This window comes from Cryptomeria japonica, chromosome 9, assembly GCF_030272615.1.
Source record: "Cryptomeria japonica chromosome 9, Sugi_1.0, whole genome shotgun sequence".
In the NCBI taxonomy this organism is placed as follows: Eukaryota; Viridiplantae; Streptophyta; class Pinopsida; order Cupressales; family Cupressaceae; genus Cryptomeria; species Cryptomeria japonica.
The window spans coordinates 116482491-116501253 of NC_081413.1; positions in this window are offsets into that span (position 1 = coordinate 116482491).

Sequence of the window (18763 nt, forward strand, 5' to 3'; positions counted from 1 at the left end):
GTCCCTTGTGAGGACCTATTATTTTTTTGAAAGGGTATGTCTTTTATGAATGCCATCTCTTTAGAATTTGTGTAACTCTTCTCATTGTCCTTACACTTGGGGAGAAATAATTTCTTTTTGATGCAACCATAACTGGTAAAACCCTCAAACAGAATCTATCGACTTATGCAGCAAGAGGAATACAACGAAAACAACAAGAAAACATAAGAATATTACATAAACACATCATATTAATGCCTTAGATCTTCCAAAAATCATCTAACAATCATCATATAATCATCAAAGAACATCCGACAATTAACTAGTTACATGCAGGCTATTAGCAAGATACAATCCAATCTGGGACTCTAAGAATCAACCAGATCACAAAATGTGAATCTTAATCCTTATTCTAAATTCTACTTCCTCTTCCCCCCTACAAATGATTACATAATAACATATTTATACCCACCGGAACATATCTGGGTCGGCCTCATAAGATTACATTTACCAATGCAGGAAAATGAAACATGTAAATAGGTCGGCCCTAAGAATTATAGAAATCTTTCTGAAAAATAACAGCCACGAAGTGTGGTTCAATAGGAAGGTCGGCCACATGCCAAAGAACATCAGGAAAGACCCAAAATAGATCCACACACCAATAATCACATCGTTAATGAAGGAAAACCCATCGGTAAGCACAAGAACTGTCTAGGAACCCAGAATTAGTAAACCGAAAGTGATAAATGACCAGAAAAGAACCCAAATGAACTAAAAATCTAGAAATAAGCACATGAACCAGCTTGGAAACCAAAAAATAAAATCTACCATGAAAAGAAAGAAACTACTGGTACCAATCAGTAAGAACACATAAAACTGCATAAAGAACTAGATAAGAACAAAACTGAAAGGAAATATTTTTGGTTGATGCAAGATTGCTCATTGACTGGGGATGCTCCTACATCAGACAACCCAGGTAGAAAAAGATGTTCCATGAGAGGCAACTCATAAAAATCTAAAAGGATTCAGAACAAAGACCCCATGCTCATTTATGATCCAAACATCTTCTTTATCCGCCAACCTCTGCTTTAGCTTCTTCGGTACCTCAACTAGCTTCTCTAACCTATGACCCTCTTTGTTTCTCTTCCTTTGCTTCAAATCTATACATTGTTTATATTTACTATTCTCTTTCTTCTGCAACTCTGATTTTCTTCTACCACAAGACTTCATCTGGTTTGTCATCATAAGCTCCGTGTCAACCGGTTCCATCTGTCCATCAGGCTCAACTATCAGATCCTTCTGCAAACAAATGTCACCCTTCGGTATAAACTCTGCAATTGGTTCTATAAGATCTTAATTCAAACCTTTTGGTATAACCTCTTCCACTAGTTTCTCAGTACTACAACTTTTCTCAAGACTCCGATTCTTCACCTCCTTCTCTTTCTCTTTCAAAGAAATCAATGTGAACTTCTGCCCATCCTTCTCAATAGTGACTATGTTTCTTCTATAGTCATAAATAGCTCCTCTATCATACTGCCATGCTTTTCCTAACAAGACATGACAAGCACTCATAGATACAACATCACATAAAACCTCATCTCTAAAAGGCCCAATGTTGAAATTCACCAAACACTGTTCCTTTATCTCTATCTTTTGATCATCTTGCAACCAACTTACCTCATAAGGACAAGGATGCTCAAGCCTCTTCAATCCAAGCTTCACAACCATCTTCTTAGGTACCAAATTGTCAGTACTTCCACTATCTACAATAAAGTTGCAACACTTACCACCTGATTTACACATAGTCCAGAAAAGGCTCTTCCTCTGAGTAGATCTGGTATCCTTTCTCCTTAACATGAGGGATTCTCCTTGCTCCGGTGCACAGTCAGCTCTGGTACCTTCACTTTCCAGTTCCTCATTTACCACACAACTTCTTGTCATTCCTTGTTTACATTCATAGAATCTATGTCCGGTTTCTCCACACTTGTAATATTTGCTAGGAAATTCTCTACTGGTACTGCTACTGCCTTTCCTCTGAGATTTCTGCTTTGGTTCTTTACTCCACTTAGGTTTTGATTCATCTTCCTCAACTGGTTTCTTCATACTATCACTCATATGTCCTTTGAATTTCTCCTTCCCTCTATTTGGTTGTCTTCTCCTCATCTTCTCCTCATCCTTCAAAGCATACTAGTAAGCTTCTTCAACTATGAAAACCTTCAACATACTCATCTCATCATGAATGTTAAAAGCAATTCCATTGATGTACCTTTCCACCTTTTCTCTATCCATCTCTCTAAGTCCAATTATAATCACCACCTTGTAGAATTCCTCAGTATATTCCTTCACAGTCCTGTTTCTCTATTTTAGGTTCTACAACTTCTTGAACAATTCCAGTTCATAGTCTCCTGGTATGAACTTGGCCTTCAATCTTGCAACCATCTATCTCCATTGGTTGACCTTCAATTCACCATTATCCACTCTGTCTTTCTATAATTCTTTCCAGCACAAGGCAACATGCCCTTTCAACTTGGTATGTGTCAACCAGACTCTCTGCGAGTCCTTGATATCCTCAAACTCGAAGTAGTCCTCCATCTCTTTGAGCCAATCGATCAAATCCTCTGATTTCAATGTTCCGCAAAAGTTGGAAACTTTAACTTTATGAACTTTACTCACTTGTGCCACTTCTCTTAGGAATATTTCCTCTCTTTCATTTTTCGGTGCTTCAGCTTCCTCAAGCTCTTCACCAGCTTCTTCATATTTATCCTTAGAATCAGGGCTTCTTTGCAAACCAGCCAAAGCATTTTGGATTTCATTCCTCACTTCATTCTTGAAGTCTTCCATCATCTTCTCTACCCTTCATGGGTTTGTCCTCGTAAGCGACATCTCTTCTTCCACTTCGATGAACTGCCTCAACTTGGTGATTTGATTGTCGATTTCAATTGCCTCCCCTCGGTGATCTATTGAACACGCACACAGTTTGCCTCTAATTAGTGATTTGTCCAACCAAAGGAATGCCTCAATATCTTCAAACAATTCTTCCAACATCCAATCCATAACTAGCTCTGATACCACTTGATGCAGCCATAGCTGGTAAAACCCTCAAAGAGAATCAATCGGCTTATGCAGCAAGAAGAACACAATAAAATCAGCAAGAAAATATAAGAAGATTATATAAACAGATCATATTAATGCCTTATAACTTCCAACAATCATCCGATAATCATCATATAATCATCAAAGAGCATCCAACAATTAACCAGTTACATGCAGGCTATCAGCTAAATACAATCCAATCCAGGACTCTAAGAATCAACCAGATCACAAAATGTGAATCTCAATCCGTATTCTCAATTCTACTTCCTCTTCCCGTATGAATGATTACATAATAATATATATATACCCACCAGAACATATCTAGGTCAGCCTCATAAGATTACATTTACCAATGCAAGAAAATGAAATGTGTAAATAGGTCAGCCCTAAGAATTAAAAAAATCTTTTTGGAAAATAACAACCACAAAGTGCAGTTCAATAGGAAGGTCGACCACACACCAAAGAACATTGGACAAGACCTGAAATAGATCCACACACCAAGAATCACGCTAGTAATGAAGGAAAACCAACCGGTAAGCACAAGAATTATCATAGAACCCAGAAATAGTCAACCAAAAGCAATAACTGACCAGAAAATAACCCAAATGAATTGAAAATCTAGAAATAAGCTCACGAACCAGCCTGGAAACCAAAAATAAGATCTACCATAAAAAGAAAGAAACTACTAGTACCAACCAGTAAGAAAACAAAAAACTGCATAAAGAACAAAACTAAAAGGAAATTTTTTTGGTTGATGCAAGATTTCTCATCGACCGGGGATGCTCCTACATCACTTTCTCTCTCTCCTCTCAAAGGATCCACTTTTCCTTTATGGAGTGGTGTTTGTTCATGATTTGATGTCATTCCTTGTGTGAAGTTGTTGTTTGCTTGGGGATTCTCTCTTATACAAAAGGTGCAAGTCCTTGGCTACAACCTATTCTTCACTTGGGAAAGTACATATGTTATAAACTTACTTCCTCTCATTGGGTCAAAAGTGTGTCATCCTTCATCAAGAATCTCTTTCACCTAACAATAGGAGGAAGGTATGAAATATTGTTCTCCTTCCCTTATTTTCATATAAGATGTTATCTTTGTTCAAGAAAACCTCTTGGAGGTAGATGTCTTTTGAGAAAAGATCTCTTCTCCTCTAAGGATATCATTTACATGTGTTGCAAGATATCTCTTTTTCAACTATCGTATCATTTCTTTAAGAGCATTCCCTCTTTAGCTTGGATTTATGACATTTTTCCCTAAAGGATATCTCCTTGGTGTTTGAGTTAAGGTATCCTTGTCTCTGAGCTTCCTTAAGACATAAACATGAAGCCATGTTGATATCTTAAGAAGGGGAACCCAAATTTCTCCCTTTTGTACCATATTGTACCATATTTTACATATCTTTTCATTTCCTAAATGGGGTGTTCATTCTCAAAGCCAGAGGGAAAAAACTCTTAGATGAGGTGCTTCACACTCAAAACTAGACACAAAATTTGATATATGTCTTAAATGGGGTTACACATCACCAAAACCAGAGGAAACAAACTCTTACACGGGATGTCCTCAAAACTAGGCATGTATCTGTCATTTGCCTCTTGGCATTTACATAGTCATCTCTTGGAATTTGTATTTACATTAGAAGTATTAAATAGGTTGATGCACACTAGAAACTAGAGGAAACAAACTCTTATATGGAGTCCTATATACTTGAAACCAGACATAACTTGTAGACACACACGAGGATGGGTGACACTAGTAGAATAGGGCAAGACTATTCCTACTCTCCTCCCTAGCATGGATCAGCCAAATAAAAATATCTAGGGGCAAGGTATCTATTTTCTCTCTCATCATTCTTCTCATGGCTCACCTGGAAAAGAACATCTAGTGTGTATTCATGCTCTCTCTTCTTCTTCTCATGAACTCGTAGCTCTGATATTGATAGTTCATGGATGATGCTCACTTTTCTCTTTTATGTGACCACTTGTGTTTGTGAGATGACATTTTTCAAGAATGATATTAGTGGTAGAGACATTTTGATATTGAGGTCTCTTCAGCTTGTTGACTTGAGGTCTTGTTTTAATTCTTAGCTTTTGTATGTTGTGTGTCTTTTGCCTTTGTTTATCTTTTTGTCTTTGTTTGTCTTTTTGTCTTTGTTTGTCATTTTTTTCTTTCTTTGTCTTTTTGTTTTTGTCTTGTTTTTTGTGTTTCCTTGCATATGATTGAGTGTATTAAGATCCTAAGATTGGGGACTTGGTTCCTCAAAATTAGCAATGTGTTATACTCCTTGTGATTTTTCTCCTCGTTCTTCCTCTTCTTCATCTCTCTTCCATCTACTTTATCATGAGTATTTGCATATTCTCATACTCTCACTAAAGTGGGGGCTAAATATAGCATCCTAAATTGTACCCCCTTACAATTTAGTCCACATTTTGGGCCCTCACCTTAGTGTGCATCTCCCAATGCCTAATTAAGTCATGATTATACCTTCATCATGCAAATATGGCATCATTTTCATCTCATGCATCACATGGCCCCTTGGTCCAGCCCCAAAATAGGGTAGTGGTGCAGGAGCACCCTTTCAAGCTCTCCCTCCTTCTTGTTTTGTTGGTATTATGCTTCTTATGAAGCCATTGTATATAAAATAATGAGCCAAGTGCTCATAGGTCCTAGGTAGGGTCCTAGAGGAGATCTTAGGGGTCATAAGTCAAAATTGTGATTTCTTTGAAAATGGAGGTTATGTTTGTCTTGGAGGTGTTTAGGGGTCCTTCATATCATAGTGGTGTCCTTAGGTTGGCCCATTGTGGGTCTAGGAGTCATGAAGAGCAACATTGGGAAAGTTGCTCAAAAGTTGCAAAAGTTGCATGACAACTTTTAAAAGTTGTCAAGCAACTTTTCCACCATGTTGTCAAAACCGATTAGGTTTGTGTGGACAACCCTAAATGTGGCACACCAACCGAGGTATAGGTAGTATAAGATGTTTTAAACCCTAAGTTAATGGGTTGGTTGTCAGAGATTGTACGACTTAAGCAAACTGTACTGATTGTGACTGTTTTTGAGTTACCAGTCTATTTGAATGAAGTTACCGAGCAAACAAATGGATTGATTTGTGATCAAAATTGTGTGGAATGTCTTCTTGGGTGTATATATCTTCATTTTGAGTGATTATATTATCTTTTTGTTTATCAGTTGAGTGTGTTTGTAAATAGTTTGTGAATTGCAGTTTTTCTGTCCAGTTTTGGACCGGTTTGAGTAAATGAAGTCTTGACTACATTCCCCATTGTGGAACCACCATGAAACCATGGGGAATGGATGTGGAGACCCTATACTATAGTCCCAAGCAAGAAGGGCCCTTGGAAATGTAGGGTGGCGAAGCAAATACCCATTCCTAGGCGAGACTGGACAGTACCCGGTTAGCAATGGCTGTTGGTGCAGAGGTCTTGGAGAGCAAGGTTGTATAGTGGATAGTGCATCCTTTGGAGGAAGTGTAGAGGAGTGAGTGAAGCATAATTGGTGTGAAGGAGGAGCCTCAACCAATCCAAACAAGGTGGCTAGAATACAAAACCTTCACTGTGACCCAGACAGACTCTAAAAAACCCTCACAAAAACCCTTAAAAACCTTAAAATCCACCAAGGATAGAGTACGGACACTTGGAGACCTAAAACATAGAAAATCCTTGATTCCTTGCCAAATTAATGGCAGTCCTTTTTGGGATATTAGGTTGTTTGTGCATCGTTTGTGAGAGGGAGCCCTAGAAGACCGGTTAGGAGGCCTAATTGGTCCTAATCCTTGTAGCCCTTTTTGAAGGCAAAAACACTAAATTGTGAAATTGGTAAGGGGTTAAAAGCTTGAAACCTCTTGAGGGCTCATGAATGGGTGGAAAAACCTTGAAATAGACCTGATACAACCTTGCTAGGACCTTGGAAAATGTTGAACAAGCTTAGCCCTTATTAGCCATAATAAGGGGATTTGAGTCTCATGAGTAGGTGAGACCTTAGGAGTAGCATTGCAACTCATTGGTGGGTGGATTGGGTATGGTCAAGGGATTCCTCAAGCAAAGGGAAGTCCTAAAGACCCTAGGGTGTGTAGAGAACACCAGGTGATCCAAGGAAAGGATCCAAGAGCATAGACTATGCTAGTCTATCCCATACCCTATCCCATCAGATTGGTATCAGAGCAGGTGAAAGACTTGTTGGACTGTGTATGTCTCTATATATTGGTGAATCAGTAGGGGAGAGGAGAATGGTTACTAATGCAGAGCTGGCTAGAGAGGTGGAAGAATAGAAGGAGAAAAATAGACTCCTTGAAGAAGCTGTGAGTGAGATGAGGGATAAACTATAGGAAGTGGTGGATCAGAGGACACAAGTACCTTGGGATGAAGACACCAAGGGTAAAGGCAAGAAGACTATAGACATAGATGACATTATCCCTGAACCAGATCCCTTGTTCAATGAAGAACCTTTTGTGAAAGCTATTAAGGCCTTGAACACCAAAGCCTTTGAAGGATCATCACATTTCAGTGGAAGAATGGATATAGACACTATTATGGAATGGATTGAGGGCATGGAAAACCACTTTGAGTGTGAAGGAGTGACAGAGGCTCAGAAGGTTAAAGTTGCCAAATCAAGATTAAGGGGAGCAGCTTTGACATGGTGGAAGTACCTGCAAGAAGAAAGAAAGAGTTGGTATGGGGAAGCTACCTATTGCAAATTGGAAAGCTATGGTGGGTAAGATTAAGGAGAACTACTTACCAGAGGATTATGAAGTCCAACTTCATAAGAAGACACAAGCATTGAAGCAGAAGGATCTTGATGTGGCCTCCTACACAGAGGAGTTTCAGAAGCTATGCCTTAGGTCCAAAGTCCAAGAAGATGAATCCATTAAGGTGGCTAGGTATCTAAGCGGCCTAAAGTGGAACATTCAAGAGGAGATAAGTCTATGGACTCCTACTACTGTCTAGAAGTGTCATCAACTTGCTGCCAAGGTAGAAGAGAGGAACAAAAGGAAAGGAGACTCCCATAACAGGGGTAGAGGCAGAGGTAGAGATCAAATGAACCACCGAGGTGGTTACCAAAGCAAGTCAAATGAGCAGAGGAATCAAGGAGAAGTCAAGTTGACTAAACATGGTAGTGAAACCAATACTAGAGGAGGACATTCTAGAGGAAGAGGTGCACAAGGTAGACCAAATAGGGGTAGAGGTACCAGCAGAGGTAACTCCTTTTTGCAACCATGAAGTGTTACAATTGTGGACAATTGGGACACCCGACATATAGATGCCCTGACAAGCCTACATCATCCAATAGTGGAAAGAGGGTTGCTTATGCACATGAAGACTCTTCAAAAAGCAAAACACCTAAGGTAGATCATATTGAATCAGAGAGTGGAGAAAATTTGATGTTCAATAGGGTCTTGATAAGATAGCCAGTCAAGAGTGAACCTAAGAATAGGAGAGCATTGTTTAGGGTAAGGTGCAAGATTCTTGGTAAAGTGTGCAAGGTGATAGTTGATTTAGGATCAATTGATAATATCATATCAAAAGAGGCAGTTAGGAAGTTGAAACTCACGAGGATACCCCACACTAACCCATACAAGGTGACATGGTTGAATCATGAGCAGAGTGTGTTGGTCAATGAGCAGAGCTGGGTAGAATTTTCCATTGGAGGATACAAGGACAAAATCCTTTGTGATGTGTTGCCAATGGATGCATGTCACTTACTGTTAGGAAGACCCTGACAATTTGATAGAAAGGTGATCTATGATGGAGAGGAGAACTCCATTTCCTTTAAGAAGGACAACAAGACCTTCAAGATTCAGTCTTTGACAGAGAATGAAGAAGGAACTTCAAAGACACCTAGTGTCTTAATGGCTACTGGTAAAGAGTTTTTGAACTTGCTACATGAGGAGGAGATAGTGAAGTGTGCCATCCTTGTGAAACCAAAGGAGGAAGAAGACAAGTTGCAGACAGAAGTACCCAAGGAGGTGAAGCAAATGTTGCAAGAGTATAAGGACATAGTGAGTGATGGGACACCTGCAACACTCCCACCTAGAAGGTCCATAAGTCATCAGATAGACTTTGTTCCCGGTGCATCCTTACCTAATAAGGCTGCATATAAGCTCACACCTAATCAAAACAAAGAGGTAGCAAGGCAAGTGCAAGAGTTATTGGAACAAGGACTGATTAAGAAGAGCATCAGCCCATGTGTAGTCTTGGTAGTGCTAGCATCAAAAAAAGGAGGTAAGTGGAGACTTTGCACTAACTCAAGAGCAATTAATAGGATTACCATAAGGTATAGGTTTCCTATTCCTAGAATAGAGGATCTAATGGATTGTTTAGGAGTGCTATGTATTTTACCAAGCTAGACCTTAAAAGTGGATATCACCAGATAAGAATTAAGGAGGGTGATGAGTGGAAGACTGCTTTTAAAACCACAGATGGATTGTATGAATGGCTTGTAATGCCATTTGGACTCACCAATGCTCCAAGCACCTTCATGAGGTTGATGAATGAAGTGTTGAAGGATTTCATAGGCAGATTTGTGGTAGTGTATTTAGATGACATTCTCATCTATAGCAGAACCAAAGAAGAACACCTTGAGCATTTGAGGTTGGTCTTAGAGAGGTTGCATGAGGAGAAGCTATCCATCAACCTAGAGAAGTGTGACTTCTTGAAGCAAGAGTTGGTTTACTTAGGATTTGTGGTGTCTAAGGGAACCTTAAAGATGGATCCAAGTAAAGTGAAGGCAATCATGAATTGGCCTACACCTAAAACAGGGACTAAAGTAAGAAGTTTCCATGGATCAGCTCAATTCTATAGGAAGTTTGTGAGGAATTTTAGTGGCATATGTGCACCAGTCCTTGACACCATCAAAGGAGGTCTTAAAACTAAGTTTAAATGGATAGAGTAGGCTAACAAAGAATTTCAATTGTTGAAACAAGAAGTAGCCACAAAACCTATCCTTCTCCTACCTACGTTTGATAAGCTATTTACCTTGGAGTGTGATGCAAGTGGAATTGCAGTAGGTAGTGTGTTGAGTCAAGAGAGAAGACCTGTGGCATTTTTCAGTGAGAAGCTTAATGAAGCAAAGAAGAAGTACTCAGCCTATTACCTAGAGCTATATGCATTAGTGTAGTCTCTAAAGAAGTGGAGACATTATCTACTCCCAAAGGAATTTGTAGTGTTCACAGACAATCAAGCATTCAGTTACATCAACACTCAAGAGAAGCTAAGCAATAGACATCTGAAATGGATGGAATATCTCCAATCCTTCACCTTCAACATCAAGCATAAGAAGGGGCAACTTAACAAGGTGGCAGATGCATTGAGCAGGAAGTTGTTGACTGTTCAAGAGTTACAGTTACAGAGCATAGGCATAGAGGGTTTCAAAGACCTCTATGAAGAAGATGAAGACTTCTCATCAACTTACAAGGTTTGTAAAGAGTTTAAGAACCATTTCCATGGTGAGTATGCAAACTACACTCTCCAAAATGGTCTCTTGTTCAAGGGTAACTAGTTGTGTGTGCCTAGAGGATCTATGAGGGAGAACCTCATCCAAGAGAAACATAATGGCAGTTTGAGTGGACACTTTGGGATGAATAAGACCCTAGATCAAGTACAAAGGTACTACTATTGGCCAAAGTTGCCAAGAAATGTGAAGAGGTATGTAGAGCAGTGTGGTGTATGCCAAAGAGCCAAAGGTGGATCAAGCAATGTCGGTTTGTATCAACCATTGCTGGTCCCTAATAGACCTTGGGAATGTATAAGCATGGACTTTGTAGTAGGACTTCCCAAGACTAAAATAGGTATGGACAACATCTATGTGGTAGTAGATAGATTTTCCAAAATGAGTCATTTCATACCATGTAAGACTACACATGATGCTAGTTATGTTGCACATCTCTTCTTCAAAGAGATTGTTAGGATTCATGGACTCCCTTTAAGCATTGTTTCAGACAGGGATAGAAAGTTCATGGGTCATGTTTGGCAGACATTATGGAGGAGACTAGGAACTAACTTGTCATTTAGCTCATCTTACCATCCACAAACAGATGGTCAAACTGAAGTCATCAATAGAGTGTTAGGCAATTTGTTGAGATGTCTAACTAAGGAATATGGTCAGACATGGGACCTTATCATTCCTCAAGCAGAATATGCATATAATGACAGTGTGAATAGGACCACTGGTAGAAGTCCTTTTGAGATTGTGTATGGTAGACATCCAAGGGGAGTATGTTAGTTGAGAGATCTGAGTAGTTTGGAGATGAAGAGTGGATAAGAAAAGGACTTCACCCAAACCATCAAGGAAGTACAAGAGCAAGTTAAGAAGGCCATCCTTGAATCCACTCACAAACTGAAAGCCAAAGTGGATGAGAAAAGGAGAGAAGTTCAGTTCAAGGTGGGTGACTATGTGATGGTCCATTTGAGAAAAGAAAGGATGCAAAGTGGTAAGCCTACCAAACTATAGATGAAGAGGGTAGGACCTTTTCAAATTCTGGCAAAATATGGTGAGAACGCCTATAAGGTTGATTTACCTTCAGACTTAGCCATTTCACCAGTCTTCAATGCTGCTGATCTGGTAATGTACAAGGGAGAGATAGCATAGCGGACTGAGAATCAAGCCAAGGTGTTACAAGACTTGGATGTAAACACCTTACCTCAAGTGAAGAAGCCTAAAGTAGTGGAGATCTTGGAATCAAGAGTGAATAAGTCTACCAGACACTAGGTCTACATGGAGCACTTAGTGAAATGGGCAGGTCAACTAGTATCTAAAGCTACATGGGTGGAGGAGAGAAAATTCAAGAAGCTTGGCATAGACCTGGCTCTCATCTCTTCTCCTATTTCTTAATTGTGTGCAGAGGGGGAGTATGGTGCAGGAGCACCCTTTCAATCTCTCCCTCCTTGTTTTGTTGGTATTATGCTTCTTATTAAGCCATTGCATATAAAATTGTGATTGCTTTTAAAATGGAGGTTATGTGTGTCCTAGAGGTGTTTAGGGGTCCTTCATATCATGGTGGTGTCCTTAGGTTGGCCCATTGTGGGTCTAGGAGTCATGAAGAGCAACATTGGGAAAGTTGCTCAAAAGTTGCAAAAGTTGCATGACAACTTTTAAAAGTTGTCAAGCAACTTTTCCACCATGTTGTCAAAACTGCTTAGGTTGGCATGGACAACCCTAAATGTGGCACACTGACTAAGGTATAGGTATTATAAGATGTTTTAAACCCTAAGTTAATGGGTTGGTTGTCAGAGATTGTACGGCTCAAGAAAACTGTACTGACTGCGACTGTTTTTGAGTTACTAGTCTGTTTGAATGAAGTTACCGAGAAAACAAATGGATTGATTTGTGATAAAACCTATGTGGAATGTCTCCTTGGGTGTATATATCTTCATTCTGAGTGATTATATTAGCTTTTTTTTTACCGGTTGAGTGTGTTTGTAAATAGTTTGTGAATTGCAGTTTTTCTGTCCAGTTTTGGACCGGTTTGAGTAAATGAAGTCTTGACTCCATTACCCATTGTGGAACCACCATGAAACCATGGGGAATGTATGTGGAGACCTTTTAATATAGTCCCAAGAAAGTAGGGCCTTTGTAAATGTAGGGTGGCCAAGCAAATACCCATTCCTAGGTGAGACTAGACAGTGCCCGGTTAGGAATGGCTATTGGTGCAGAGGTCTTGGAGAGCAAGGTTGTATAGTGGAGAGTGCATCCTTTGGAGGAAGTGTAGAGGAGTGAGTGAAGCATCATTTTTGTGAAGGAGGAACCTCCACCAATCCAAACAAGGTGGCTAGAACCTTCACTGTGACCTAGACAGACTCTAAAAAACCCTCACAAAAACCCTTAAAAACCTTAAAATCCACCAAGGACAGAGTACGGACACTTGGAGGCCTAAAACCTAGAAAATCCTTGATTCCTTTCCAAATGAATGGCAATCCTTTTTGGGAGATTGGGTTGTTTGTGCATCATTTGTGAGAGGGAGCCCTAGAAGACTAGTTATGAGGCCTAATTGGTCCTAATCCTTGTAGCCCTCTTTGAAGGCAAAAACACTAAATTGTGAAATCGGTAAGGGGTTAAAGGCTTGAAACCTCTTGAGGGCTCATGAATGGGTGGAAAAACCTTGAAATAGACCTGATACAACCTTGCTAGGACCTTGGAAAATTTTGAACAAGCTTAGCCCTTATTAGCCATAGTAAGGGGATTTGAGTCTCATGAGTAGGTGAGACCTTAGGAGTAGCATTGCAACTCATTGGTGGGTGGATTGGGAATGGTCAGGGGATTCCTCAAGCAAAGGGATGTCCTAAAGACCCTAGGGTGTGTAGAGAACACCAGGTGATCCAAGGAAAGGATCCAAGAGCATAGACTAGGCTAGTCTATCCCATACCCTATCCCATCAGGTAGGACAAGGGTGTGGTACTCTGGTCCTCATTGGGACCAAAGCACCACACTCTCATCCTCCTTAATTGGGCCATACCTTGGCCCCCTCTTTCATTCTAAAAAATGAGTGGGAAATCTCTCCTTGTGTCAACCTATGTTAGAAAATTAACACATTCTTCGATGAGCAAGTATATAAGGAGGCTTTCCCCTCTCATTTTCATGTGCAAGATACATGAAACAAGGGCAAAATTATCATCATCAAGAATTCAAGTATTCAAGTATTCATCATTAAGCATTTATAGAAGTCTTCAAGGTTTCATTCTGCATCCATCAATTGTGGAGAATCATTACATGTTTCATATGAAAGTATTGTTGGTATTTTGGTATGGTTTTGTCATTGATGTCAACACCTACTAAACACTTATCAACTCTGGCACTTTGGAGAATCAGCAACATTCACTGGCAAGCAAGTGACTTATGCACAGTCACTGGTATCTGGTACACTGGCAGGATATAATGTTCACCAGCACCTAGAATAGCATGGAAAACACCTGGTTATGTCTAAGACATCGTTTGGATACTTTGTCTTGGAGTTTTGGTCATTGGCATATTTCGTATTTGCATATTTGTTGTTACTAGCAAATAGGTCCAGGATATACACCAGCAGGTTTATCTTTTCTAGATCAGCACGACACGCTATGGAGACATCTCATTATTGTTGTAAATGCATCAAGCCAACATGTTGAATCAGTTATTGCATCGGACATTGTTTTGTTTGTAAATTGATTTTATTGTAATATCCTTTAGATCTGACCTACTAAAATTGGTCTTAGGTTATGACATAAATGTAAGATCTTATTTGTAAGATCATATGTGGGATGCAAAAAATAATTGTGTGAAGGTATATGCAAGAATAAGTTGAGCTATACACGTAGACATCATTTGAAGGTTGAAGGAAGGTTTTTGTGAAGACAATCAGAACTACACCGGTACTAAATCCAACCTAGAAAGATGCTAATTTGAGAAGTACATCCTTATTGGATTTAACCATCCAATTGTAGTCAGTGTGACTCCTAATTGTGTTTGAGCAGTGAGCTCTAGGTGCTTGGCCTTTCTGCATGTGCAGACCCATTTGTATACACATACTATTTGCAGTAGTATCATCTGATTGTGGGTAAGGTTTCCCACCATGGTTTTTCCCCTTATAGGGTTTCCACGTACAAATATTGGTGCTATGTGTTGTGGATGACTTTGTCTTTTGTTTCATGCATTAATCTTTACTGGTATTACAATTAACTGATAAAACTGTCTACTGACATTAAAGATTGGTTTACCAGTATTAAGCATTAAGTTGGTAAAGTTGTTTTTGGTTTGAATTTGTTATACATTTGATTCACCCCCCTCCCCCCCCCCCCTCAATTATCTCCAGGACTTAACAATTGGTATCAGAGCTTAGTCCTCTTTTTGCAGAAGTTTAACAGCTTGAGGAGATCCAATGTTTACTAACTATTTCAAGAAGGACGGTCCTAAACTTGATGGAACCAACTATGGCATATGGAAGATTAGAATGGAGACACATCTGATTTGCATTGGAAAGGACATCAAGGATGATACAAAGAATGGATATACAGCTCCTACATCTAGTCAGCCTAATCCACCAAACTTGGCTAAAGATGAAGAAAATGACTGCAAAGCAAGAGAAGCACTTTTGAGCGCATTAGCAGATCAGCAAATCATGGGATTATCATATAGATCAACTGCTAAATCTATTTGGGAGCATTTGGAAACATTGAATGAAGGAGATTCCCCAGTCAAAATTGCAAAATTTGAAAGCTTCCGGGTCAGGTATGAAAATCTGAAAATGGAAGAAGATGAAAGGATTTCTACTTTTATGGAAAGAGAATGAAATTATTTTGGGTATTAAATGTTGTGGAGGAACCTTAGGTGAAGATGAAATTGTTTCAAAAATTTTAAGAGGATTGCCACTAGCATTTAAAATGAAGGTTATTGCTATAAATGAATTAAGAACAATGCCTAATACATCAGTAACTAGGGATACATTGATTGGAAAAATTTCAGCTTTTGAAATTGAGGAATTTGGTCCTATTGCTACTATAAAGATAGATTTAGCTTTTATGGCATCAACATCATCTGCACCATCATTTGACAAGTCTGATTGGAAAGGCTTTTATGCAAGAGAACTTGAGGAAAGCAGGAGAGAAAATGAAGAACTTGAAGAACTTGAAGCACTATTTGCAAGAAAAATGCCTAAAGGTCTAGTTGGAAGTAAGTATGAAGGTAAAGCACCCTTTAAATGCTTTAATAGTAATAAGATTGGTCATATGGCTTCTAGATGCCCTGATAGACATGCTAGACTAAGAGAAGAAGCTAGGAGAACATATAAGCCTAACCTTGAATATCAAAGATACAGATTTAAGAAGAATAAAGATAAATCTTGTTATCTTGTTGATGAAGGAGTGACTGATGATTCTGATGAAGATTCGATAGACAATGGATGGGTTTTTGTTGCTATAATAGAAGATCAATTGCAACCTACTATTCAACCGGTAGAGCAGGCCCTGGTAGCTAAAGTTGAAGTTAAGGATGAATGGATCATTGATTCATGATGCTCACATCATATGACTGGGAATAAAAGTAAATTCTTGAACTTTCAGGAATATAATGGAGGCTTAGTGAGATTTGGAGATGATAAAGCTTGTTTGATCAAAGGTAAAGGTACAATAGCTCTTGATGGTAAGCATAATACTGACAATGTTTACTATGTTGAAGGTTTAAAGCATAATATTTTGAGTGTTGGTCAATTAGTTGAGAAAGGATTTTAGTTACAATTCAAAAATGGAAAATGCAAAATCATGAATAGAACTAGTTTGGAAATTGCAACCGGTAATCAAACTAGAGGTAATATCTTTCACTTGAATAACAGTGAAAAGACATGCTTGATTGCACATATTGATGAAAGTTGGCTATGGCATAAGACACTCTATCATGTAAATTTTGATTGCATGGTAAAAATCATTACTACTAAGGCAGTTAGAGATTTACCTAAAATTGTCAAACCTCACAATACAGTATGTAAGGAATGTCAATTTGGAAAACAAGTTAGAGCTACTTTTAAAAGTATTCCAGAAAAATCAAATAATGCTCTTGACTTAATTCATATTGATTTATGTGGTCTAGCTAGAACTAAAAGTTTGCAAGGTGATAGATATTTTATGCTAATCATTGATGACTATTCTAGAATGTGTTGGGTTACTTTTCTCAGAGAAAAATCAGAAGCACTTGGAAAGTTCGAATTGTTCAAAGCAATGGTAGAGAATGAAACTGGTAAGAAAATCAAATGTCTAAGATCATATCAAGGAGGAGAATTTACATCCAAGGAATTTAATGCATTCTGTGAAGTGAATGGAATCAAAAGACAACTATCAGCACCCTAGACACCACAACAAAATGGAGTTGTTGAAAGGAAAAACATAACTATCTTGGATGCAGCAAGAAGTATGTTATCAGAAGAAAATCTACCACATGTGTATTGGAGAGAGGTAGTAAGTATAGTGGTCTATACATTCAACAAAGTTCACATCAAAGGTGAAACTGGTAAGACCCCTCATGAACTATGGTTTGGTATTACTCCTACTCTTAAATATTTCAGCATATTTGGAAGTAAATGCTATATTAGAAGGGATGAGTATATTGGAAAATTTCATCCTAGAAGTGATGAAGGAATATTTCTTGGTTATTCATCTAAGAGCAAGGCATATAGATGTTTTAACAAAGATTGCAGAAAATTGTTGAGAGTACAAATGTGAAGATTGATGAACAATTCAGAGGAACTTCAAGGTATATAGACTCTGAACCAGGAACAAAGATTCTAACCAATGAACCTACATTGAACCCACCGGTACATAATGAAGATCCAGTTACACCAGTATCATCTGAAAATTCCATAGTAACTGAGGAACAACTACAAATGAAGATACCCCCGTATGTAAGACTGAATCACTCTAAAGATCAGATAATTGGGAATAAGAATAAAGGAGTTATAACAATAGGAAGATTGGAAAATGAAGAGGTATGTCTTATTTCTCAAATTGAACCATCATCAATTAATTAGGCATGTGAAGATAAACATTGGATTAAAGCTATGGAAGAGGAACTAGAACAAATTGAGAAAAATAACACATGGACATTAGTTCCCCAGCCTAAAGACAAAAATGTGATTGGAACAAAGTGGGTATTCAAAAAAAAACTTAATGAAGATGGTAAGGTAATCAGGAATAAAGCAATACTAGTGTGTAAGGGATATTCTCAAAAAGAAGGAATTGATTATAATGAAACCTTTGCACCGGTAGCTAGAATTGAGGCAGTCAAATTATTTTTGGCTTTTGCAGCACACAAGAACTACAAAGTATATCAAATGGATATTAAATGTGCATTTTTGAATGGAGATCTTGAAGAAGAAGTTTACATTGAACAACCTGATGGATTTTCTTTAACAGATAACAAAGATATGGTTTATAGGTTAAGGAAAGCTTTGTATGGGTTGAAACAAGCTCCAAGAGCTTGGTATGCAAGATTGGATAAGTATCTTTTGAAGATTGGTTTTTCTAAAGCTAATGCTGATAGCAACTTATATTATAAAGTGACAAATGATGACATCTTGGTTATAGAAGTTTTTTTTGATGATATAATCTTTGGAGGAGAAGATGGATTATGTAAAGAATTTTCTATTGAAATGCAGCAAGAATTTGAAATGTCTATGATTGGAGAAATAAAATTCTTTTTAGGATTGCAGATTTCACAGGCTGATAAAGGTATATTCTTGAGTCAATCCAAGTACTTGAAGGAGTTATTAAATAAATTTGGGATGGAGAACTCTAAACCGATAAGCACACCTATGACTACAAATGACAAATTATCACTAACAGATGAATCTACACCTGTTAATCCGACTAGGTACAAATCTATGATAGGAGGTTTACTGTATTTGACACAAACAAGACCTAATATCATGAATGTAGTATGTATTGTTTCAAGATTTCAGAGTAATCCTAGAGAAAATCATGAATCAGTAATAAAAAGGATTTTCCGGTACTTACAAGGCACTACAAATCTTGGATTATGGTATCCTAGAGATGAAAACCTTGAATTATGTGTATACATAGACACAAATTGGGCAGGAGATGTGGATGATAGAAAAAGCACCACCGATGGAGCATTTTTTCTTGGAAGCAGATTAATTTCTTTGTTGAGTAAGAAACAAAGTTGTACATCTTTATCAATAGCTGAATCAAAATATGTTGTAGTAGCAACC